General features: G+C 41.0%; 1 protein-coding gene across 6 annotated transcripts in view; it reads left to right on the top strand.

Annotated features, from left to right (window-relative positions):
- The window catches only part of WDFY3 (WD repeat and FYVE domain containing 3), a 186,763-nt gene that overhangs the window by 6,258 nt on the left and 154,922 nt on the right, over window positions 1-25,583 (top strand). For 4 of the 6 annotated variants that reach the window (XM_049815168.1, XM_049815164.1, XM_049815169.1 and 1 more), the window contains exon 1: window positions 11,310-11,374. The exons of the other annotated variants lie outside the window; for them this stretch is intronic. The gene's annotated coding sequence lies outside the window, so the exon portion shown is untranslated. Of the gene's footprint in view, window positions 1-11,309; window positions 11,375-25,583 lie in introns of those variants that run through there. 6 annotated transcript variants of the gene reach the window in all.

The following is a 25,583-nucleotide window of genomic DNA, read 5'->3' as shown; positions in this document are numbered from 1 at the left end:
ACAAGGAAAAAGCTTTGAGCAGGTTGGCTACCTTAGTGTACAGACAATAATAAATTTGAAAACGCATGGTAGAAGAGGATTTTCCGGATGCCTTATTTCATCCCTTTCTCTTTTGCTGTAGAGAAATGTCCATTACACTGAAAGAAAGTATGTAAGAGTTAAACTCATACTTTTTCAGGTTGGGTGGGTATTCATCAGTTACATGCTTAACTTAAGCTTCTTTCTTTGATTCTAAGACACCTATCTTAGAGAAGTCAGACCATTTATGGTTGGCTTTTGTCTACTTTTTTCCCCAGTAACTTTTTCTATGAACTTCCTAGTTGGTGAAAGAAGTTATTCCCTCTCTTGAATCATCCATTTTCTTTCTAATGGCGATGCAAGTTTTGGTTTTGGATGTGCATTTGAGGCTTTCTAGTCAAGGGTTTCAGAATAGGGGGGGAGTTACCAAAATTGATGCTTAACTTAAAGCAGTTGTGTCAAATCATCAAATGGAGAAAAGCAAAACCTTCAGACCTGATGAGACAGGCAGGTGGCTAGAAAGGGAGGATATTCCTGCATGTTGCTTAGATGTTTTTTAGGGTCCTTCATTTTTTGTAATAGTGTGACTTCAGTGAGAAGGTGGATCAGGAGCTCTTGAGAAAAATGTTAATCTGCCTTTCTATTTCACTACTGATTTTGTCAGAGATATCACCATTCATTGGGTATTAGAGGCTGGCTCTACCTGGATTGTCTTGCTGTTACTTTTCGAAGTATCATTCTGCCAGGTGGAGTGTGGGTGCAAGTGAATGATGTTTTATGTTCTTACACTGCCTGATGATTTATTATTTTCAAATGAAGACATGGTAAAAATCTCAGTATAATTCAAATCAGGGTGGTTTGATTTGTGTAAACTGGCACCTGATGGGATGTTACTTCAGAAAGTGGACTGTATTTCAATGCCATAATGATAAGTAGTGTTGCTTGCTGCCTCTAGCTCTTGCTGAGAACCAAAATCTTAACTCACAGATGAGCTGTAATAGAAAGAGGGCATTTGTACACCACGGGCTTCCTAAATTTTGTGTTTGGTTACTTGGCACTGTAAGTATATCCTTTTTTTGGTATAATTTGAGGTTGGAGTAATAGAGAAATTGCAGGGTTAGGAAAATGCTTAGGGAGTCTAGAAGGTAAAAAAAAAAAAAGCACACATAGAGAATACATGTGCTTTTTTCATTAAAAATACAACAAAATATCAACTTGGCTTGGGAACAGAACTTTTTTAAAAGAGTTTTCAAGTGCTTGGATGATGGACAATCCCAAAAAGGAAAAGGACTGTGGAGAATGCCATAGGCAGGATAAAGATTGTTAAGAAGGTTAATCAGATAGAAGTGCACTTGGGATAATCAGCCTTAGCTTTTGTCTGAGGTTTATTAGACTGGCGTGAGGTATTGGCCTTTGAATTGTTTGTAGTAGGTGGACTGTACTTGTGGAAGCTGCCTTTTTTTTTTTTTTTTTCTTTTCTCCTCCTTTGGCTGTATGATTTGGAGGCTTCAGTGGTGATACTAGTTTAAGCAGGTCCTGCACCCAGACTGCGGAGAGCAGGGAACAAGTGTTGCATGGAATTACTGCAACAAGCTCAGAAATGATCCTTAATTTTGGAAAAAAAGGAAGAAAGCAGTTGTCTGAGGACAGCCAAAGGAGTAATGGGAACCAAGAGCTGGGAATTCCCAGCTCCTTCATGTTTAATGCTGTAAGCCTGTGTATCTGTCAGAGTTGTCTTATTGTAGAACCAGGACCTTACTGTTCTGACAGTGGAAGAAACTTACAGGACTTTGGGTTTTCCTGTGCATGTCTGTTTTAATGCCAGAAGTTTCTGAATCCCCATTGAATGGGAGAGGGTGGGCTTTAGTGCTCTGACTTTGGAACAGGAGAGAAGAGTGCTTTCACTGCAGGCTGATGATAATAGGACTGCTATCTACTGTTTTTGTGCTAAGATTCACCACCTCCATAGCATTCGGAGTGCAACTGATGGTCTTAGGCCTTGTCTCTGCAGTTGTAGTCTTGCCAAGACTTACTTACTTATGGGGTTTTATGGAGGTCTTTGGGTCTTCATGTGAGAGCCAGGGACGAGATCAAGGCCTTGCTTTGTGTTTGCGTGAGTGCACAGAGTACAGAATGTATTGCATGGTAGAATGGCAGACAAAGCAGATAACGAGTGCATTTCTTAATGTAAAAGTTGAGCCTTTTGATGTTCTTGGGGTTGCTAACCAAAGAGTTGAAATGTCACTGTGCAGGCCCTCAGTTGTGAGATTGACTCAAGTTACGGCTTTTAAAGCATTAAAAGCACAAAATAAATGGATTTCGTTTTTGATTTTTGAGCCTTGAGCATGCAGTTGTCAAATTTTTCCCACAGCTGTGAGGGCTACAACATTTTTGGAATCTTCACGTGGCAAAATGCTCAGAGATGGGATGCCACAAATATGATGAGATTGAGAAGGATGTGGTCAGACCTGGCAATACTCTTGTCATCACTGGTTTCCTGTCTGATAAAGTGACTGAAGAGGAGTGAAATTAATTTTATTTAGGAGTTTCTTTACACTTGCAGAAGAAAGGATGCATCTCGGAACAGGCAGAAGTAAACATTCTTTATAAACAGTCATGTGGAATAGGCATAGAAACAGTTTTGGAATTGCATCACAAATTAAATGCTAATACTTGAGTCAGTAGTAGTTGAGCAGTGAGCCACAACAGAAATGTAAAAACAAAGTTTCTGTGGATATGATTTAAGAGGATGCCAATTTGGTTGTTAACTAGGTTTGCAAAAGTTTCTTTTTCACAGTTTTGAGTGGTAAGGATAAGCTAGTGAAGAATATTTAATTTAGGTTTTGAGCGGGTTGTAAAGTAACCAGGGAGTACCTCTTCAAGCTTTTCATTGTTAGAGAGTGTAAAGGCACAGTAGCAACACTTCTTACTTTGACTGTAGTAACTTCTGGACACAGAAATATTTTGCTTTCAGTTTCTTACCAGGAACATAACCATGTTCCTAGCAGTGTTGGATTGGGGGTGGTGAGGGGAAAAGCTTCCTTGCTCTCTGTTTGAAATCCCTTGCAGTTTCACTGGTGAAGTCCCTGTACTTGGGGAGACAGAAATCTGGATATGCTGTATTAGTAGCTGGATTTTTTTTTTCTTCTTAGTTACTTGTACAGTTTCTTGGTATGACTTGGAATAGCCTACTGATCAGTTAAACCACCTAAAGCTATAACCTATTTTTATTTCAGTAAAGCAGATATGTGTGTGTGTATATATATGCTTCAAATACACACAATGATCAAAATGTTTGGGTTTTGGTTTGTGGGTTTATTTGTTGGTTTTGGTTTTTTTCTTTTTAATAAATGGAAGCAGAGGAGGTGTGTGCGTATTGCAAATAATGTACTTGGAAAAATGTTTTTCATCTAGCTGTAAGTGTCTTTAAATTGTGATCTTTCTTTATAAAAGGAGATCAATATAGTTGATGTTTCCCTGAAGTAGCACAGATTGAGTAGAGAATATACCACAGTGAGGGTTTAGCTTCCTCTGGCACAGGCAGAATAAATATGAAAGATGAAAACTCCCCTCCTCTTTTCTGCCCATCCTCTTTTCCATCATCTATTAAGGAGTGAAGTTGAACTTGCTGCCTGAGTAAGGATGAACATTTCAAACAAAAACATAATAGCACAACACAATTGTTTAAAAAAAATAATGAAGGGATACCATCGTTAGTAGGTGTTCATGTTGTGTGGAGTTCAGTTCAGGTCTGTCTTGTTGCATCAAGCTGAAGGTTGTGGTGGTGAAGTGGAGATCCTTAGAAGACATGCTTGTTGTCTGCCTTCTGTAGTACTCCTCCCAATGCTGCCTTTGACTAGGAAAGTGGAGCACCTCAAACACTGGAGGATCATGGTCAATTGAAATACATTTCTTTATTTTGGTTAATTTCCCGGTAGCTCCACATTAAGTTACCAGAGAAGTTAACCAGCATGTGAATCTGTATGATGGAGGGTGAAATGTTCCATGTCCAGAAACCAATAGTGGCTTGTTTATAAGAGGATGAAGATTACTTCCAGGAGCTTTCTTGAAATACGTGTTTATAACTATTTCTGTGAATAGTTGTACTAAGTTACACAGGATTCAGCTACAGTTTAACACTGTTCTGGTGGGTGTGGAGAGAGAGGAAGGGATGGATGGATGTCAGGTTTTTTCACTTTCACAGCCTGCCTCTGCAAACTTATCCTTAAAAGTGTGCTTAAATAGGCATGGTAAACTTCTTGCCCCTTCCAAAAATGCATTTAAAAATTATTTTATGTTTTGGGCCTTGCCCCGAATGCCCAACAAACCCAGATGTTTTTAGCAGTCTTATTTTGTCATGTATTCTAAAATTCATTTCTGTGGTGCTCTGAGAAACCCATATAGCAGAGAGCCTATCAGGACCACATTGAAGGGTTTATTCTGGTGTTAATGGTAGGGAAAGGCTTGCGTTCAACAGACTAACCACTGCTGTCTTTGAATATTGATATTTATTATGAGTTGGGGGGGAAGGACTTGTCTTAAAACTTAAGTTCACCTACGACAGTTTGAATGCATCAGAGAAATTTTGGTTGGAAGGGACATCTAGTCCTGCTTGAAGCAGGACGTTTGCTAGGGTGTTTTAGTTGGGACCACGGGGTTTGGAGGCCTGACTTTTTACAGGAAGAGATAAGAGGTGGTGAGTGTGGGGTGAGCTTCTGATGTGCTTTAAGCATCAAATGAAGACATGTGAATCTTTCAGGTGCACTGTGAAGCACTATGGCAGTTAGGCAGAGGGTGATTTTTTTTTTTTCCTTTTCTTTTTTTGATGTGGTACTGAAGATAGTAAGATCATTTGTTATTTGATGGGATATGTAACTGTTTTTCACCATTGGGCTTATAACTGGTCTATTGCTTAGACTTCTGCTGCATTTGCTCTTGGAGTGGCGGGCAGCAGTGACTGGTGTCAGTGGACGTGAGGTCCTGGCAGCGCACAGCAATGCGGAAGGCTCTTACCTCTGCTGAGGAGATAGCAGGCTGCTTTTGTGATTTTAAACAAATTAATTATAAACAATAAGTGTCCTTTGACCATTTTACTTTGCTCAGGTTATATGTTCAACGAAATGAGCCTGTAGTTAATAAGGGGGAGGGGGGCAGGAGCTCTATCAGAAACACCCCGATTTGACCGAAAGTTTTGTATCAACTTGGAACATAGCAAGAACATTGGTCAGAAGCCATACTTTCTTGTTAAAGCATTAAATAATGTTTGAAAAAAGAAATCTCTGAATAACCTAGGTTTTTAGAAGAACTGCATTGCTTGGGATTAATGGATGGTCTTGATGTTTAAAGAAAAAAAAAAATCATAGTAGGTACACAGCATTGCATTTTCTTGTTAACGTATGAAAATGCTCCTTGAGTAGTTTTTGGTGTAACTGTTTCAGTAAGGTAGCTTTGTCTACCTGGAAAGAAAATGGAGGTCTGATGAAGACTTCTGTTATTTGTCTGTTATATTCTCATTAATATAGTATTGCTGCTATTTCTTTAGACTGGGCAAGAGGTATTTGTCTGCAGATACCTTGAAGAATTTTGTAGATTTCTTTTGCCAAGAATACTTTACCTTTTTCTTTTCCCCTTCTTGTTAATGACTACTTACATAGCCGTGACCAGTTTGCCAGTTAACAAGTAAAATCTACGAACAAAAAGTAAAACCAGCAAAATAGATCCCCTTCCCTTCTCCCCCAGTTTCTTTGGTAACAACAATTAAGTAGGAAGAGAACAAAAACCAGTCTGGCAAGCAAGTTATGAGGATTTTTTTTTTGACCAGTTCACTGCAACTCTAAGTGTTAGGGTAAAAAAATAAGTTTTCTGTTCCCCTCCAGCTCTCTCATCAGGTACTGTTAGAATAATGCTTGAACTGTGTGGAGAGAGAATAATGGCACTTGATTGCTTAAGTGCTCAGAAACACATTTCTAGGCTTTGCACATTAGGGCAATAATATAGGGTGGTATGTGGAGCATGGGCCTTGCTGTTGTTCGTGGCCTGTCGGGCAGCTGTGAGTCTGATGCTGGCCAGCCCCAGAAGATTGACAGGTTGGAAGAAGGACAGTTTTTGTGGCTGATAGGTGAAATCACTTGTCCGTAGGGGAAACTGCTGCCTAAGTGACTGGTCTCCTCAACACATGAGGCTTTATAGTAGTGTTTATAAAACATCATTTGTTGGAAGTATGGCACTGTTCATTGTGTCCAGTGGAGGAGTAGTGCTTTTCCTTAATTATAGCAAATTCAGTAAAAGCGGTAGAGTTTCATTACATGAGTTTCTTCTAATTTATCTTCATGACTTTCTGCTTTCTGCTTCCAATTTTCAGTGTCTTCCCCTTTTATTTATGAACTGATGGTAAATGGCAGGACCCATTCGTATGTGCTTATATGTATTGTGTTAGTACTGTTCCTTATGTCTCTCTTGCAGAAAGTGGTGTTTTCATCCTCCCTTTCTTTATTCATTGCTATGCTTAAGTATTTTGATGTTAGTAAGCTCCTTACTCTTCTTTATACCATTTATAATGAATGGTCCTGAGATGGAATTCCTAAGACCTGCTGTTTGTTGTGCTTGTCTAAATTAAATCTTTTTCAATAAAAAGGCATGGAAAAGGAGGAGGAGAGAAAGGGACCGAGAACATGCACGTTCCAGAGCAGGATCTGAAGAATGTGTGTACTGGAGCAGTATGATTACAGTGCCTGACATCTTTTCACTCTGTGGTGTCCTTTCTGAGTTAAAAAACAACTGTCTTTTGAAGAATGTGGTACTTCAGTGTTGATCTTTTGGATGGTTGTAATGGTTTTTACAGTAAGACATGATTATCCTTCCACATAAGGAGTGACATGTCACTGCATTGGTTGCAACATCTTTTAGCTGAATGGAAGCATCTCTCTTAGAAAGATGTCCCATGTAATAAATGGCTCTGAGTTAGGCGGAAATCTTACATGGTTAGCAATCTGTTCTCCTGGCCAATTATCACTCTCCTAAGATGTTTTTGTTTCCAGACTGAAAGTGAGTTTGCTTACCTTCCAGTGTGTGTTGTAATACCTTTATCCACTAGGTCAAAGAGCCCTGTGGTATGTAAATACAATTTGCGTACAGAGAAGATGACCCAGTCTCTTTTTAACTTTCTCTTGACCTTCAGTAATAAATTTAGTTTTCAGTGATAAAAAAAAATATATTTAAGTGATTGGTAGTCATTATTTGTATTCTAATTGCCCTCTTGAGCTTAAGGTCCTTTAAGAAGCGTGACCTTTAGATGTCTCAGGGTACTCTGTCGGCATTCTGGTATATGGAGTAATACTTCTTGCCTGCTTTGAAACTCTCCTCTCCTTCCCCACCCATCTTCCCCAACTTGGGGGTGCCTCCTGCTGAATCCAAGGGTCATGTAACTCATATTGCCATGGGATTGTTGGTTGTCCTTTTGGAATTTGTGCTTCATGTACTCCGATCCCTTCTTCCCACTCTGGTTCCTAGCATGTAACTGTGTGTTTGTACTAAAATAGACGATGTTAGAAGGTGCTTTTTTTACAAAGAGATCCAAATAACAGTGTCAGTCAGTAGTTACCACATATCCCCCCATGTGTTCATCCAGGTGGATGAATTATTGGCTTTTGTTAATATATTGGTTGTATTAGCTGGTGTACCTTTAATGTGATTAAGCAAAGTTGCTGAGCTGAAGGTATCAGTTTAATGATGCTGAGCACCACATGCCAGCTTTGGTAGTGAACGAGTATATTCATGCAAGGAGACAACATTTATCTCAAAATGATCGATTTAATAATGTAGGTGAGATAGCAAATATAAATGTCTTTGAAAAAGATGTCTGGAAAATCTGAACTGATATAGCTTATCTAAACAACATTATTGTAGTCGCTTACAATTCTGTCTCAAAATGGTAGAAATTTCATCACCCAGTAGGCAGCAGCTTGGAGGGAGTTGGTTTTCTGGATTTTTTTGTTTTGTGTTTTTATTGTTGTTGTTTTGGTGTGTGTTTTTTGGTGGTGTGGTGTTTTGTTGTTGGGTTCCGCACAACCCCTCCCCCCCAGCTTAAACATGTCAGATGGTTTCAGAATATGAGGTCCTCCCAGTACTAAAACAGGTTGTTTCTTTTTGGCTTCCTCTATGCTGGCTGTGTTGTCAACAGGGCAGGGAGATGGAGGTGGAGACAAAGCAGTGCCATTTGTGCTGTGGTAGTTCTTGGAAGACTGTTTCTCTTCTGAGCTTTCTAGAGAAACTATCCTAGTGGATCTGCAAGCCTAAGAAAACTGTGTTGTAGTCATGATGCAATACTCTCTTTCTCATCCTCTTTTAGCTTAGGAAATAACAGTAGTCAGTCTTACTTGGATGTAGACAGAGCTTTCGTCCCTGCTCTTTAATTGGTGGGAATAGTTTGGGGATTTGGGGAGGGAATATTTGTTTTCCACCTCTGACACTGTTTGCTCTTCAGTCACCCTGAGTTTTTATTCCTACTCTTTGTTTCCTTACTTCCTTCATCTCACTAGTTAGTGATGCGCTGCCCCTTTGTTAGTAGTCCCTTTTGGGCACCTCTTGCTGGATGGTAGAGTAATTGTTCTTCCTTTGGGTGTCACCACCAGTTGATAGAGAAGGAGGTGCTGTCCAAATGTACACTCTACATTATCAACATCACTAAGTTTTTCAGCCGCTTCCAAGCAGTACGCTGACAAGTCTGGACAGGCAGGCGGAAGGAATGTGTCAGCTTGCCACCAGTAAAAGAACCCAGGTTAGTGACCCATCTCTGTTTCACAGTTAGTGTTTCTCTTGTGGTGTCTGTTCCAGTAAGTCTGGCACACATGCTACTGTTGCTCCTGGGAGTGCTTTAAATGAAACAAATGCATTATTTTGCTTTCCTTTTTTGGTTTGTTTTGATGTTCTGCTCTCGCAGAGCTTTTGCTCACGAGAGCATGCAAGGGAGAGTGTGTGTGTGTGTGTGTGTGTGTTTATGCTGGTTTGCTAGAGCATTCATTTATCCTTTCTACTGGTTTTGGGGGTTTGGGGGGCTCTTTTTTTGTGTGTCATAATCTCTATTGTACGTCCTTCCTGATCTGCCCTTGAAAGGCAGTTGTTCTTTCAAAACTGTTTTGTGGACTTTCTACAGGTCCATTGCTGATACAGTCTGCTGGGCTTCAGTTTTAAACCAAATGCTTTGGATTTGTGCCAAAAGATTGCTTGGAAAAAGATTGCTACAGAGAATTCCTCCTGTGTCGTCCTGAAAATGCTTCAGAGTAGGGGAGAAACCATGGATAGTAGCATGGGGCTGATACACTCGGAACCTTCTCAGAACCTGCCTCCCCTACTTTTTTAATATGGAGATCTTGTTAATTATCACTAAAAATCAAAGGAAGAATACACTGAAAACTAAATAGATTTTTTTCCTTAATTGCTTCTGATAATTTCAGTTCATCTAAATCCAGGGTATCATTGACATTTCAAATATTATTGCTTTTTGTAGACTTAAATCTTTTGCTGTTATTTATGTTTCAGCGTATACACACACAGGTAATTTGGGATCAGCATAATTGTTTCTGATTCAGAGAATCTGGATTGACTCCTTTTTGTCCATAGGATTAGTGATCAGTGAGTTAAAGAACTTCAGTTTTATACAAGATAAATTAATCCTAATTTTGTTTCTTTGTGTTTGTTTCTTAAATCACCATGACTGGGATGATGTAAGGATGAAAGTTTTATGTTTGTTTCTTTTGCTGGGCAGGGGAGTAGTTGTTGAGACTTGGCAAGTTTAGGAAATGGTATGTTCATCTTTGTGTTTAGGCCAAAACACAGTAAGCTTTGGTACTTCCTAGAGTATGCTACTGACAAAGCAAGCAAAAGCCTTTTAATTGTCATTGTTTTTCCCTTTAAACCATTATTTTCATTGCTTTATGCTATTGCCACTTTAATTTTTTTGACCTCTTCCCAAACTAAGCTTTAGGGTTGTAAAGTAGGTATAATTAGATTTGAACATGTGAGTTTGAGCTTCTAGTGGTTTAAGTAAGTTTTCAGGGCTTGTGTGTCTACAAAACTGCAGTCTGTCTTCCATTTTGCATGTCCTTCATGTCTTCTGGATGTATCTCCTTTTTTTTTTTTTCCTCCTGCATCCAGAATTCACCCGCTCAATTTTGTGATTTTTTTTTTTTTCCACATCACTGATAATTACTTTGCTTATCATTACTCTGCTTTTTTTTTCTTTTCCGTTTTTATCGTTCCTTCTAGTTTGTTCCTTTCTCTCTTCCCCCTTTGAAGAAAGAGATATTTTTAATTTAATCGGGAAGATTTTTTGGGACCCAGAATGAGTCTCAATTATATTTGCAAAGCCTAAAGACAAATTACCTGGACGTAAAAAGCCTAGTGGCTTAGGAATGGTTTTGCAGAGAATCTAAGTTAGTTGTCCATCCATTCTTCATTGAAAAAAAGGTTGTTACAGACTTGGGGTATTTGATAGTGTGTGATTGAGTTAAAGGAAACTGCTCATCAACTGAGCCACACAGAGGGTGGAGTTCATCTCTCCTAAGCGTGTGGAGCCAGCTGTCCAATATCAATATAGATATGTAGGATGCTTTTGTAGCCTTGGGAGGAAATAATTGCTTTTTGCAGATACTTGATTCCCATTACCTTAGATGTTGGTTTGAAGACCATACTTCCAGAGAGGTGTTTAATTGGAAATCATCAATGATAGAGCAACCCTAGACATCTAGAAAGCGAGTCATTTAAATTGATTATCTTTTAGATGTGTAAATTTACTAATAAGACACATGTGTTTATGTAAACCATTTCCCTGTGCATTAGAAAGTGGGAGGCACAGTTAGTAGCGTTGGAAGCTTAGCTGTGACCTTTCTGACTTGCTTAGTTTTTAGTATTTAGGTGTCTGTTTCATAAGTAAATTTATGAACAGTGCCAGATATTGCATGTTGGAATCCTGGAGCACTCAATGCTTGTGGCTTTTCTCCTTCTCCTTCCTTAGCACCAAAACCGAAAAGAATGGAGGGGGTGGGTGGGATTGTCAGATCTCCTTGTCTTCTCAACAAGGAAGGGCATCACACTCTTGATCCACTATAGCTGCTTCAGTTGCACTCGGGTTAGTGTACAGTAGTGTCTGAAGAGTGGGCTGGAGCTGCTTTACTCTTTGAACAGGTAAAATGGCTCCCCTGACTCCTGCTTGAGTTCTGAATGTCAGAATTGTTCACAGCATTTGCCAGAGAGCCTGGAGGGGAGTGAGGGGACTGCTGATGAAGTTGGTGTAAGGGGCACTTGGTGCAGAGCAACTCATTAATCAAAATTCTGAGTTGTTGCAGAACCATTTGGAAAGGTAAGTGGCTTATTTAATTCAGAGCTTGGACATTACAGATAAAGCTATGCGGCTTTGTAGCATATTCACAATAAGGGGCTTTAAGGATTGTATTATTGCCATCTGCAGCAATCCCTGATATGGGGGGGAGGGGAGGGAAGTAGAGTTTGAAATGTGCTGCTCTCCTGTTATGGTGGTTGCTAGTGAAATGCTGCTGTGGCCTGGCCACTGCTTCAGAAATCGCAGCTGGGCAAGACAAACTGCTGCAGGTGTAGTGACAGCAAGAGGCTAGTGTGCACAATAGCATCTGTATCATTTTCTTGAGGGAAGTTCAGGGCTGGTGAGTTAAGCAGAGAAGAGTGGGCCTTTCTGTAATTGCTGGTCTTTGAATATCTTGGATATGCAGAATCAATGTGTGTTGTGTCCAGCATGTTCATTTGTGTAGGCTTTCAGGTTAGCAGCTTCTCTCTTTCCCTTGACTAGAGATGGTTCTGTTCTTGTCTGTCTACTTACCCAGGAGCTGACAGGCTGGAGTGGTGGCCTATGGGCAGTATATGTTAGATGTCTCCCTTTCTTCTTAAGTTGATCTGTGCTTCCACTGCAATACAGATCCTGGTATTTCTGCTTCTCTTCAAGGGGAGCTGCTGATTCCTGCAATTGTTGCTGGAAGTGGTCTGTGCTGAGCACAGTGGGTAATGCTTGGAGTTGTAGGGATGAGCAGAAGAGTGAACGTTGGTTCTGTCTTTGCACAATCAGTGAATTTTGCAATATTCTGGACACTAGCTAGAAAATAACAACAGGGCATAGAATGGCCAAGACGGCCATCTTAGCATCATTGTCATGGTTTTTTATTTTTTCTGAAGTGCCATGGGTCCTCTTGAGTTTCATCTGCATGGCTCTCAGGGTTTGGCTGTAATGACATGTACTTCCACATCAAAAGAAATTCAGCGATATCGCTGCATCATGTCTTTGCTGACTCTGCAATGCAGCAGCATTGGGCTGTGAGCCGAATTTGTGGTGGGAAGATATAAACCTTCTGACCCAGAGGTAAGAAGAACCAAATGGCCAAGACTTAGAGCAGAAAAGAGATAATCACAGAGAAATGCAAATTTTAGATGAGGAGATAAAACTTTTGTTCTTTTGGTCCAAGTTCTTAACGAGAGGGCTATAATTAGGCTCGAATTATCTTTATGGATTCTGTACTGGCAAGCTAAAATTCAGCTGCCTCTTAATCAGCATGCAGTATCTTCGCAGTCTTTCACGCTTGAGTCAAATCACACTTTCACTCTTTGTGCAATGCCACAGCGTACAGGTCTGCACAATACATAACCACTCAGGAAAACCTCTTTCCTGCTCGATCTTCAGTGATGTGTGGTTCCTTGTAGGTTGATTTGTCTTCTTTTCTCCTACGAATATTTTGCCAGTTCTGCTGTAAGTATCTGCAAAATATCCAACTGTAGAATTAGAACTGTGTTAGTGTTTGGGATTTTTCGGTAGTTTATGATTCCGGTTCAAATGTTGTGATAGCCACAGAATTCACGAAGTTCTCCAGCAACAGGAGAGGTCATGTTTCATGCAACTTAGCCTTAGAGACAGCTTTCTCCAATGCAAACATGTCTTCCAAGAGCAGGGCTGGAAAAGACAGGTGGTAAATTCTTGTGGCTTGGCACTGCCATTAGGACATGTTGCTTTTAGGGGAAATAAGATGTTTTTAGTAAGGGTTAACATAGAATTTAATGTTTATGTTCCAGTAAGCTAAAAAGTAATGTTTGAAACTACAGAGGCCCTTCTCTTTAGTAGGATTTAACATGTGGTCCTTCATTTATTAGCTGCTGTGTGCTAAAAGGACATTTTTTGTTGCTTATTTGTTTTCCTAATGAGGAGAAGGGTGGATGTTGTGTAACTTCTCAGGCAGCAGTGATTATGCAACTGATCCTGTTATTGTGGAGCTGAAGTCTTTCCTAGTCCCTAAGCACCAGCTGCTTGTGTTCTGGTTGCTGCTTTTTTTTTTTCCTTTTCTTTTTTTCCCTCCTGCGACCCCTGCTTAGTTTGTGAACAAGTTATTTTCTTTCCTGTGTTGCTGTTTCCTTCGTTCTCCAATGCCAGTGAGACAGTGGCTCATTTGGGTTTATTATTCAATTCAGTATGCTGCAAAATCAAACTGCCCTTGTATATCATGCGAAGTATGTAATGTATAGAGAAATGATTTTTTTTCATGAGAAGAAGCATTTCTTGATACTTTATGGGTATATAAGAAAAGGCATTTGCTTGGATCTAAATGAAATGTTATTGCAAATGGCCTTTGCAGCTAAGGTCAAAAGTTATGAGTTCATGTTCTCATGATTAGAGGCACGTAAAAAGCTGGGGTTTTGGGGCGATGGGTTTTTTCCTTCCTTCTTCAAAGGGTGGGCTTGAGAGAAATTTTAATTCTCCCTCTATGGCCCCCAGGGATCACCATATAACATGTACTCCTGTGTATGAAATGAGGTAGTTGTAAATCTCATGCTTTTACAGCCAAATGATCTCACTGCAGTGTAATAAAGATGGTTGATATACTGTAAAAATGTTGTACATCTTACCCTATTCACACTTCATTTTCAGTTCACAATTTTATGTCATGCTGTTTCCATTTCAGGTTACGTGGCTTCCCGTGAGCTTAAGTAACTGTAGGCAGGCTGTTTTGATCTGTGATAAACATTCAGAAACCTGCCTGTACAGTGCTGGGTGATAGGAATGGTAGACTTCTAGACTGCAATGCTGTTTTCTGCTTACAGATGAACTGAGTATACCATATACAAGTTCCAATAAATGAGAAATAATAGTTGATCTGTGATACCACACTATTTGCTACACTGCTTGCGTTTCCATGTCAAATGTAATCTGTATCAGTCATAAATAGGCTCTAGTGCTTAGTGTCCTGTATCAGGAAATAAATTGGGGATACGGGTTTAAGGTCCTTATTTAGTTTGTAAGTCCTATGTTAAACAAGTTGTAGGGAATGCAAAGGATGAATTTTCTTGTTCGTGGTGTTTGTACTGTGGATCAGGTATTTGGGGAGATGTAAGATTGTCTTAGGATTTGTGAAAGTGCTGTCATTTGTTAAGAAATTGTGGTCCTTTTGGTCTGAGCTATTTTTGTTGGAATTACTTTTCCTTCAGTGACAATATGCCTCAATCTGCTTTAGATAGACTAGGCATACAGAAGACATTCTATTTTGCATGGGTAACGTGTATACTTCAGTCCTGTCTACTTGTACCTCTACCCCTCCAATTTCTCGTGGCAGGAACATTGAGTTCTGGCTTAGAAGATACTGTGTTTCTCAAGTATAGCCTCACCCAGCTATGCATGTTCAATCCATTTTTGTCACTGAGTTATTAGATTATTTCTGTTGTTGGTGAAGACTCTGCTAGAGTTCATACCTCAGCCTCACAGTTCTGGCACTACAAATGTGGTTGTAATTTATCAGAGCTCCTGCTACTGGGAAAGCCCAAAAAGTAATGATGAGGAGGGAACGATAGCAAAGATTTTTCTGGAAAAATATCTCCAAACCAAGAAAATAGCTAGATATCATGGCTAGCTGTTTGTCACCATAGTGGTGGGGATGCCCTGGTCTTATGTGGAGTTCCCAAAAGTAATGCTTGTATAAGGCCCGTAACTTAATTGAGAATTTTGAAATCACTCTTAAGACATTCTTGGCTGAGGTGTTCTGTGGTCCTAATCCCAGAGTTCTTCTCAGTGACCTCAGAACTTCTTCTCCAAGCTGCCTTTCTGTGACTTTTGGGAATTGTCATCTCTGGCCATGAAATGGCTGTGGGTTTTGGGGTGTGTGTGTGTGTGTTTTTTTTTTCTTTTTTTTTAATAAAGTAATGGAAGGAATTTGGAAATCAGTCTGTAACTTACTAGCTAACTTGTAAAGGTCATAGAAGGCCTGCCTCAAAACACTTTGGAAAACATCAGGTTATGACCCTGCATAAAGCGTCTCTGTCAGATTTGTGTATGCAGTATTTCCAGGTACCAAAACAAACACTTGAATGACAGTGAAGTGGAAGTTAATACACACAGTTTAACCTGGACTTGAGAAGTATGTCAGATGCTTTTTGAAATACAAACCTGTTAGTTCAGGAATTTGCCCATGAATTTATTTGAATTCCAAAATAATAGTGATTCTTTAAAAAAATACAGTGGAGTGATTTGTAAGGAATATATGTCTGTTCTGTCTGCTGCAGGAAAAAAGGTGATTATTTGAATCAGTGTGCTCCTGGAGTGTTTATTGTTTGCCTCCATGCCTCTGCTTTGTACATGTGGTTCTTGCAATTGATTCATCTAGCATTAAGTGCTGCAATCCTCAAGAAAGTTTTAACCACTTTTTAGCAGTTTCAATGAATACATGCATAACTTAGCATGTGACTCTCTGGTTGTAGTGGTGTGTTTGACAAGGTCTGGTATGGATTAGTAACTTAAAAAGTTTTTTTTTTCTTACTACCGGTTTCCAAAATAGTCAGCACATGAGCTTGATGTCTTGGAAATTGAACAATTTAGGAGGAAGATGTTTCTTTGCTGCTTTGGACAATTTTTTTTTTTTTACCGCCCCCCCCCCCCCCCCCCCTTTAAATCTGGTGTTTTCTCTTCAAAGTTGCAGTTGCCTAAATCTCCCTTTTTGAGCTTTAGTGCACTGTTGAGTTTGGTTGTTGGAGAGTTCATTTTCTGTTGAAGGCAATGGAAAATGATAATTCTACATGTACTTCTATCAAGTTGCAGGTAAGGGTTGGCACCAATTTATGGTGGTGTTAGGAACACACTGGAAATGAACAGCAGCTCAAGTTTAGTAATATTCTTGAAGAATTTCTTGATTAGTCTGTAATGGCTTTCATTAAGTGCTGTTTGGATTTTCTACATAACTAACTACGAAGGACATATCCATGAAATGTTAATTCTCTTAAAAGAGAATTTGTGTTACCCAGTCAGGAGAGACTTGAGAAGAATTTTAATCAAGAATAGTACTTGATCACACTATTTAAAGGCTGTTTACACTTCAGGTCTTGATCAGGAAGGGAACCAAGGTGGTGATGTTTCATTGCAAAGGTAGCAAAATATTATTGCTGAAATTGGTCTCTTTAAAGAAACTTAATTCCAGCTTGAGATCTCCTGACAGACCTGGGTTGCCATATGAAAATCTGTGGTGTTTGGAAGTTAAAAAGCATACAGGTCTAGTATCTTGCTTAAGCGATTATTCTGGTACCTTGCAGTGTTCAGCAGTTCTCCTTGTTTCATCATAGCGAACCTAAATACTTCTGACTGTGTTGTGAAAAGCCTGATTCCTTCAAAATAACAACCATACAAACTTTTGTTTATTATGATTATTTAATGATGTGGGCAGCAAGCCAGACGTGACATTTCCTTACAGAATTGGTAGGAATCTACAGTCATCAAATTGATTAGCTGGTGTCTTTAATGATATTTTTCAAACTAACTGTAAGGTAAGGACACTTTTTTTTTCCTGAAAAATAAATCTGAACAGAAATAAACAACAGTTTTTAAATAGTGTTAGCATGCAGCTTTTATACCTCACCAGTTTTTAGCTTTCTTTTTACTTCATGTTTTCTTGTTTCTTATGTACTAGAATGGTAATGAAATTTTATGGTATCGGGTTGGTTTTGTTAGGTTTTTTCATTATGGACATATTTTTGTACACTTTGGTTATGGCACAAATAATTTTATCCAGAATCATGTTTTTTCTGATTTACTCTGATATTTCTAGTGCAGAATTTTTGAGTAGTTTTAACTTCACAATAGGAAAAATAATTGTGACCAACTAAGATTGCATTTAGTATAAGAGTAGTAGGATTTTTTTCATTTGGTAAATACTCCAGATGGATAGTAGAGGGAAGAAATTGTAGAAGAATGATATTGTTTGTGGCTTACAGGCAGAGGAAGAAGAGATTCTTCAAATCGTATTTGGAGCAAGTTGAGTAAGAGTGTGTTAAGGGGAAGGAAGAATTAAACTATATCATCAAGTAGTTGCTATATGCCTCTACCTAAATGTTGTCCCCTCTCCTTCCATCAGCAAAAAACCCAAACCACACCCCCCCCCCCGCAAAAACCCACCCCACCCAAACCACAACACAAGTCCAGACAGAAACTTAAAATTCATGCATATGCAAACTCAATAACTACAAATCTGTTAGAAATATTTACTAATGAATATATGATTCTGTGCCCATGGTAACAGGGAGAAATGGGTAACTGTGGAAAATGAGTTAAAATTATGATCTATTGATACTTTTCTCTTAAGATATTTCTCATGGTTGATCATACAGACCACTCAAGTAGTGAGATTACTGTATGACTGAAGAGACATTGCAATTTCATGTTGGCAAGTGACATTTCCTTGACTTAAGTCATTCAGTGTCTTTTTTTTTTTCCCTGTGTGTGTTAAAACTTACCCATTTGAAATGGTCTGGATCTGAAACTTTCTTCCTACTGAGTCTTTTTACAGATCTTGTGCTTTGAAGGGAAGCTTTAATTCATTTGTGTTTTTTTTGTGTAAAGACTTCGTGTCTGAAGTCTTGGCACGACAAGTTCTCTTTGTGTGGAATACGTGCTTGGACAGAAAGAAAACATTGAAAACTGAATCTGTTATCTGCATTCTTCCGCTTTCAACTTCTTAGGATTGCCAGGCAATACATCAAGTTACACTGTTAATTGGAGGATTAAAATGGGTATTATTTAGTGGTCTGAATCTGATTAATAATCATCAGGAGCGTGAATTATGAGATATCTTTGGCCTGTGATCCCTCTCTTGGATCTAACATCTCAGACTAAAGGAAAGGAAAAAGCAATGAATGAACTAACTGATAAATGAAGGCATTGTCTGGGGAGACACTAGAGGAACATTGGTTTGAATTTTAAATGTGAATTTAACAGCATGAGATCCATTGTCTGGAAATATTTTAAATAAGCACACAATGAAAATTTAGCTATGATGCCTGAACAAATTAAAGCCCGTGAACTGAGTGTTCTGTTGAGCTTTCCCAGTTGTAAAGTCAAGTCCTTTTGAGAAACAGACTAGTGTGTTTCAAGTGCTGAGTGCTACTTCCTGGAATAGGAGAAAGAAGTACCTGCTCATAATTTTTGCAGATTACTTTAACAGTGACTCCATTTAGACACGTCTTTCATTTCTTTTTAGGACTTGATCTGCAGTACCTTAGTTTCTCTTTGGTTCAAGAAAAAGGAAAAATCAATTAGCTTAGTATATTAAGTGCCAGTGATGAGCTGCATGGGGTGGTCTGACCCCGACAAATGGCTTCAACTTGGTGGTCACTAAATTAAATGATTACTTTTTACTTTGGACACTCTTTGATTTCATATTGCAGGCTGAAACAGTTACTGGGATATTCAGTATAGTTTTAGTCTGTTGGTGTTTGTTGGGATTTTTAAAAATTTTATTTCTAACACTTGTATTAAGCCAGTCAAGACAGGAAGAGTTTGATTCAAAATGAGATCCCTGGCAGCTGCCAAAAAGGCAGAACCCAAAGCTGCAAAGACTTTACAAGCAGTCTGCAGAACAATCTCTCTCAGGAACATGGTAAATAATCCTGGACAATATTCAGAAGGTCTCTCTCCTATCAGGATGGTAGTAGTAGTTCAGTGGATTTCTTTGTTTCCAGGTAGCTATTGGTATAAGGTGTCATCTCCTTTATCATCAGAAACTGGTAAACTGTGCAGTAAAATAGTCACTTATGGAAATTGTTGTCTTAATGTTCCTTTTCTAACGTGGCTTGTTATCTCAGTTAGGTTAGAAATGGCTTAGACTTCGAGAAAGCTGTCCTAGTATATGGTAGCCTTGCAAACTCAGTACAAATGACTGGTTACCGATGGGACTTCAAGGACCTGAGTAAAAAGACTCTTTTGCAAGATGAGAATTGGAATTCTGCAGCACTCTTCTGAGAGGTGAAAGTTGGCAAATTGCAATGAGATGGCTAGCACCACAACAGCTACAGGAATGTTTTATAGCTGTACGTGTGCTTTGGAAACAGACTCTGGGAGCTGAAGATTCCTGCTCTAGCATGTGATAGAATAAATAAGTAAACCTTTAGTATTAGGATTTATGTATATCATCACCTTCATCTTGTTTGGCTGCAATGTTGAACAGAATCTTTAGAATATTCATAAAAGTTTAAATATATACTGATGTGTACTTTTGGTGGTCAGGCTGCTTATTGCCTTAACTCTGTGTGAGCTGGCAAAATTCTCTAGCAAAAAGAAATGTGACCCAGAGACCTTCTGAGAACAGTAACATTTAATTTAGCAGAGAGGGAACAATTTCTTGGAATACATGTGCTTCAAGGCTTTGAGTCCAAGGTCTCTGACCAGAAAAGAGTTCTTGTAGAACAGAAATAGCTAGCTGGAAAGCCGGAAATAAAAACTCTGCAAAGTTGTTTCTTCTGATCCCTGGGAATACCTGGACACCAGCTGTGCAGTATGCAGCCTAAAACCAGTGTGCTTAGCCCAGGGCAGAAGGACTGGTGGGAAATGTGTGCAGCCTGGCTGGCCAGTTACCTGTCTGGCTGCTTCCTCTTTGCCTGCTGCCCTGATTTTCCTTTTACTCAACACGCACTGAGCAAGTGGCTTGGTGCTGCGCATGTTGTGAAGCCTTGTTCCAGGCTTTTGGGTGAGAACACTCTTGAGGAGATGCATGTAGGCTAGAGGAGCTGGCTAGGAAGCACAGCTACCTCTCTGTTATTTGTGGGGCAATTTCTCCATGTCACAGATGGACAAAACCCACAGATTTACAGATGCAAGAGCTAATGTGATGCAAGGTCAGCTCTTGTCCCTATGAAAATGTTACCTGAAGTACATCACCATGCAAATGGGTCAAAGGTAGCTCACAAGGTGTTGTGGTTTAACCCCAGCCAGCAACTAAGCACCACACAGACACTCACTCACTTCCCCCCCCCAGCCCCCCAGTGGGATGGGGGAGAAAATCGGGAAAAGTAAAACTTGTGGGCTGAGATAAGAATGGTTTAATAGAACAGAAAAGAAGAAACTAACAATGATGATAATAATAAAATGACAATAGTAATAATAAAAGGATTGGAATATACAAATGATGCACAATGCAATTGCTTACCACCTGCTGATCGATGCCCAGTTAGTTCCTGAGCGGTGATTTCTCCCTCCCCCAGTTTATATACTAGATGTGATGTCCCATGGTATGGAATACCCTGTTGGCCACTTTGGGTCAGATGTCCTGGCTGTGTCCCCTCCCAACTTCTTGTGCCCCTCCAGCCGCCTTCTTGGCTGGGCATGAGAAGCTGAAAAAGACTTGACTTAGTCTACACACTACTTACCAACAACTGAAAACATCAGTGTTATCAACATTCTTCTCATACCTAACTCAGAAACATAGCACTGTACCAGCTACTAGGAAGACAATTAACTCTATCCCAGCTGAAACCAGGACACCAGGGCAGCTGCTTTTGAGCAGTACCCTGGACTTGACTTGACTACAGGTAGGACCACTGCAATGTTGTCGTGCCATGATTCTCTGTGAACATTGTTAAGGAAGGGTTGTTAGCACAGGTGTCATGGTTTAACCCCAGCCAGCAACTAAGCACCACGCAGCTGCTCACTCACTCCCCTGGATGGGGGAGAAAATCGGGGAAAAAAAGAAGTAAAACACCTGGGTTGAGATAAGAATGGTTTAATAGAACAGAAAAGAAGAAACTAATAATGATAACACTAATAAAATGACAACAGTAGTAATAAAAGGATTAGAATGTACAAATGATGCGCAGGGCAATTGCTCATCACCCACTGACTGACACCCAGCTAGTCCCCAAGCGGCGATTCCCTGTCCCCCCCACTTCCCAGTTCCTAAACTCGATGGGATGTCCCATGGTATGGAATACACCGTTGGCCAGTTTGGGTCAGGTGCCCTGGTTGTGTCCTGTGCCAACTTCTTGTGCCCTGGCTGGGCATGAGAAGCTGAAAAAATCCTTGACCATAGTCTAAACACTACTGAGCAACAACTGAAAACATCAGTGTTATCAACATTCTTCGCATACTGAACTCAAAACACAGCACTGTACCAGCAACTAGGAAGACTGTTAACTCTATCCCAGCTGAAACCAGGACAAACAGTTTGTGTTGAGAGCACTCACATGGCAAGTCCAGGATAAGAAGGGGATCAGGCCCAGCCAGCATGGGTTTACAGAAGGCAGGTCCTGCTTGACCAACCTGATCTCCTTCTATGACCAGGTGACCTGCCTAGTGGATGAGGGAAAGGCTGTGGATGTTATCTACCTTTGATGCTGTCTCTCATGGCATAGTCCTTGAGAAGCTGGCATCTTGTGTCTTGGACGAGTGTACTCTTTTGTGATGGGTTGACCCTGGCTGGACGCCAGGTGCCCACCAAAGCCGTTCTATCACTCCCCCCTCCTCAGCTGGACAGGGGAGAGAAAAATATAACAAAAAGCTTGTGGATCAAGATAAGGACAGGAGAGATCATTCACCAATTACCATCACGGGCAAAACAGACTCAGTATGGGGAAAATTAACTCAATTTATTACTGTTGTAGTTTAACCCCAGCCAGCAACTAAGCACCATGCAGCTGCTCACTCACTCCCCCCCATCCAGTAGGATGGGGGAGGAAATCGGGAAAAAAAGTAAAACTCCTGGGTTGAGATAAGAACGGTTTAATAGAGCAGAAAAGAAGAAACTAATAATAACACTAATAAAATGACAACAGTAGTAATAAAAGGATTGGAATGTACAAATGATGCACAGGGCAATTGCTCACCACCCGCCAACTGACACCCCACCAGTCCCCGAGCGGCGATTCCCTGCCCCTCCCTTCCTGGTTCCTATACTAGATGGGACGTCCCATGGTATGGAATACACCGTTGGCTAGTTTGGGTCAGGTGCCCTGGTTGTGTCTTGTGCCAACTTCTTGTGCCCCTCCAGCTTTCTCGCTGGCTGGGCATGAAAAGCTGAAAAATCCTTGACTATAGTCTAAACACTACTTAGCAACAACTGAAAACATCAGTGTTATCAACATTCTTCGCATACTGAACTCAAAACACAGCACTGTACCAGCTACTAGGAAGACAGTTAACTCTATCCAGCTGAAACCAGGACAATTACAAATCAACCAGAGTAAGGTAATGAGAAATAAACCCAAATCTCAGAACACCTTCCCTCTACCCCTCCCTTCTTCCCGGGCACAACTTCACTCCCGGATTTCTCTACCAAGCCCCCCAAGCGGCACAGGGGCATGGGGTTTACGGTCAGTTCATCACACGTTATTTTCTGCCGCTTCATCCTCCTCAGGGGGAGGACTCATCACACTCTTCCCCTGCTCCAGCGTGGGGTCCCACCCACAGGAGCCAGTCCTCCACGAACTTCTCCAACGTGGGTCCTTCCCACGGGCTGCAGTGCTTCACAAACTGTTCCAGCATGGGTCCTTTCTATGGTGTGCAGTCCTTCAGGAGCACACTGCTCCAGTGTGGATCCCCCACGGGGTCACAAGTCCTGCCAGAAAACCTGCTCCGTGGGCTCCTCTCTCCACAGATCCGCAGGTCCTGCCAGGAGCCTGCTCCAGCGCGGGGTTCCCACAGGGTCACAGCCTCCTTCGGGAACCCACCTGCTTTGGCATCGGGTCCTCCATGGGCTGCAGGTGGAGATCTGCTCCACTGTGGATCTCCATAGACTGCAGGGGGACAGCCTGCCTCACCGTGGTCTTCCCCACGGGCTGCAGGGGAATCTCTGCTCTGGCACCTGGAGCATCTCCTCCCCCTCCTTCTTCACTGACCTTGGTGTCCGCAGGGTAGTTTCTCTTACATGTTCTCACTCCTCACTCCAGCGGCTGTTTCTCCCCCCCCAACTTTTTTTTCCTTCTTAAAAATGTTATCACAGAGGCGTTACCACTATCGCTGATTGGCTTGGCCTTGGCCTGTGGTGGGTCCGTCTTAGAGCCGGCTGGTATGGGCTCTCTCTCGAACACAGGGGAAGCTTCCAGTAGCTTCTTACAGAAGCCACCCCTGTAACCCCCACCTCTACCAAAACCTTGCCACACAAAACCAATACATCTTTGCTGGGTAAAAAACTGGCTGGATGGCTGAGCCCAGAGGGTTGTGGTGAATGGGGTGAAATCCAGTTGGTGGCCGGTCACAAGTGGTGTTCCTCAGGGCTCGGTGTTGGGGCCAGTTCTGTTTAATATCTTTATCAATGATTTGGATGAGAGGATTGAGTGCACCCTCAGCAAGTTTGCAGATGACACCAAGCTGGGCAGGAGTGTTGGTCTGCTCGAGGGTAGGAAGGCTCTACAGAGAGATCTGGACAGGCTGGATCAATGGGCCGAGGCCAATTGTATGAGGTTCAATAAGACCAAGTGCCGGGTCCTGCACTTGGGTCACAACAACCCCATGCAGCGCTACAGGCTTGGGGAAGAGTGGCTGGAAAGCTGCCTGGCAGAGAAAGACCTGGGGGTGCTGGCTGACAGCCGGCTGAATATGAGCCAGCAGTGTGCCCAGGTGGCCAAGAAGGCCAACGGCATCCTGGCGTGTATCAGAAATAGTGTGGCCAGCAGGAGCAGGGAAGTGGTTGTTCCCCTGTACTCGGCACTGGTGAGGCCGCACCTCGAGTCCTGTGTTCAGTTTTGGGCCCCTCACTACAGGAAAGACATTGAGGTGCTGGAGCGTGTCCAGAGAAGGGCAACCAAGCTAGTGAGGGGCCTGGAGCACAAGTCTTGTGAGGAGCAGCTGAGGGAGCTGGCGTTGTTTAGTCTGGAGAAGAGAAGCCTGAGGGGGAGACCTTATTGCTCTCTACAACTACCTGAAAGGGGGTTGTAGTGAGGTGGGTGCTGGTCTCTTCTGTCAGGTGGCTGGAGACGGGATGAGAGGAAATGGCCTCAAGTTGTGGCAAGGGAGATTTAGGTTAGATATTAGGAAAATTTTTTTTACTGAGAGGGTTGTCAGGTATTGGAATAGGCTGCCCAGGGAAGAGGTTGAGTCGTCATCCCTGGAGGTATTCAAAAAGTGAGTAGACGGGGTACTTCAGGACATGGTTTAGTGGGCATGGTTAATGGTTGGACTCGATGATCTTGAAGGTCTTTTCCAACCTAAATGATTCTGTGATTCTATGTGTCTTGAAAACCTCCAAGGCTGGAGACAACACAGCCTCTCTGGGCCCCATTCCAGTGCCTCTGTGTCCTCAGTGGTGGGGGAAAAAAGCTTCTTTTTATATGCAGTCTGAATATCTCTTGTATCAATTTATGCCTGTTGTCTCTTGTCCTTCCACTGTGCAGTGCTGTGAAAAGACTGGCTTTGTCTTTGGTTTGCCAGTAGCCTGTGGCACCTTTTAATATAGGTCAGCCTTCAGTCCTTTTTAGGAAATTGTAACTTTGTGATTAATTAAATAAAAATGAATATGAGCTTGGAATTAATGACAGGGATAGCATAGTGATATATTGATTACATTATGCAATATAACATCAGTGGGTGTAGCTATATTGAGCAAGCTAGCATGTAGACACTAATTGAGAGGGAAAAAATCTTTATTTACTTTTGAGGGTATTATTAGGAACAACTTACGCACTTCTCTTCGTAAAAGAAAAAAATAACCATCCCCTACCACCGAGGCAATTGAACATAGTACTTAAAATTCTGTTGTAAACCTCCAAATATTATCAAGGCAGCTGATCTGTTCACTCGGAGTGCCAGAGCATCTGTCCTCCAGGGAGGTATCTGACCTTTGGATTTCAGAATTTTAGATACCAGTGATTTAGATAATAGATAATCAGGGTTTTTCTCTGTATCTAGGGGGTTTTATTCATTCCTGTGGAGAGCTAAAGGACTAGCTTCCTGAAATAAACAGAGAACCCCTCTCTATTGTTCTAGTTTTTGTTTCTGATTTGATGAAGCAAAATAGTATGTGTGTTCATGAAGGTTTATTTTATTCTTTCATAAATAAAATAATAGCTTGTATAAACAATACAGACTCACTATTTGAATGTGTATTTGATTGGTCTGATTAAAGGCCCTGTCTTTTGATATTTGATCAACTTACAAAGTATGTACATGGTGACAAATCTTTATTTTAGAAGAGATGACCACTGTAGAAAGCTTGACTATCCTTATCCTCTTGGAGATGCACAGAGATGAGAGGCACTGGATGTAAGCAGCAACAAGGTAAATTACAACTAGGATAGAAACTTACACCATGAAGGTA

Source organism: Accipiter gentilis, chromosome 12 (assembly GCF_929443795.1).
Source record: "Accipiter gentilis chromosome 12, bAccGen1.1, whole genome shotgun sequence".
NCBI lineage: Eukaryota > Metazoa > Chordata > Aves > Accipitriformes > Accipitridae > Astur > Astur gentilis.
Note: the sequence above shows the minus strand (reverse complement) of the source record. Positions and strands in the feature narration are given on the sequence as shown.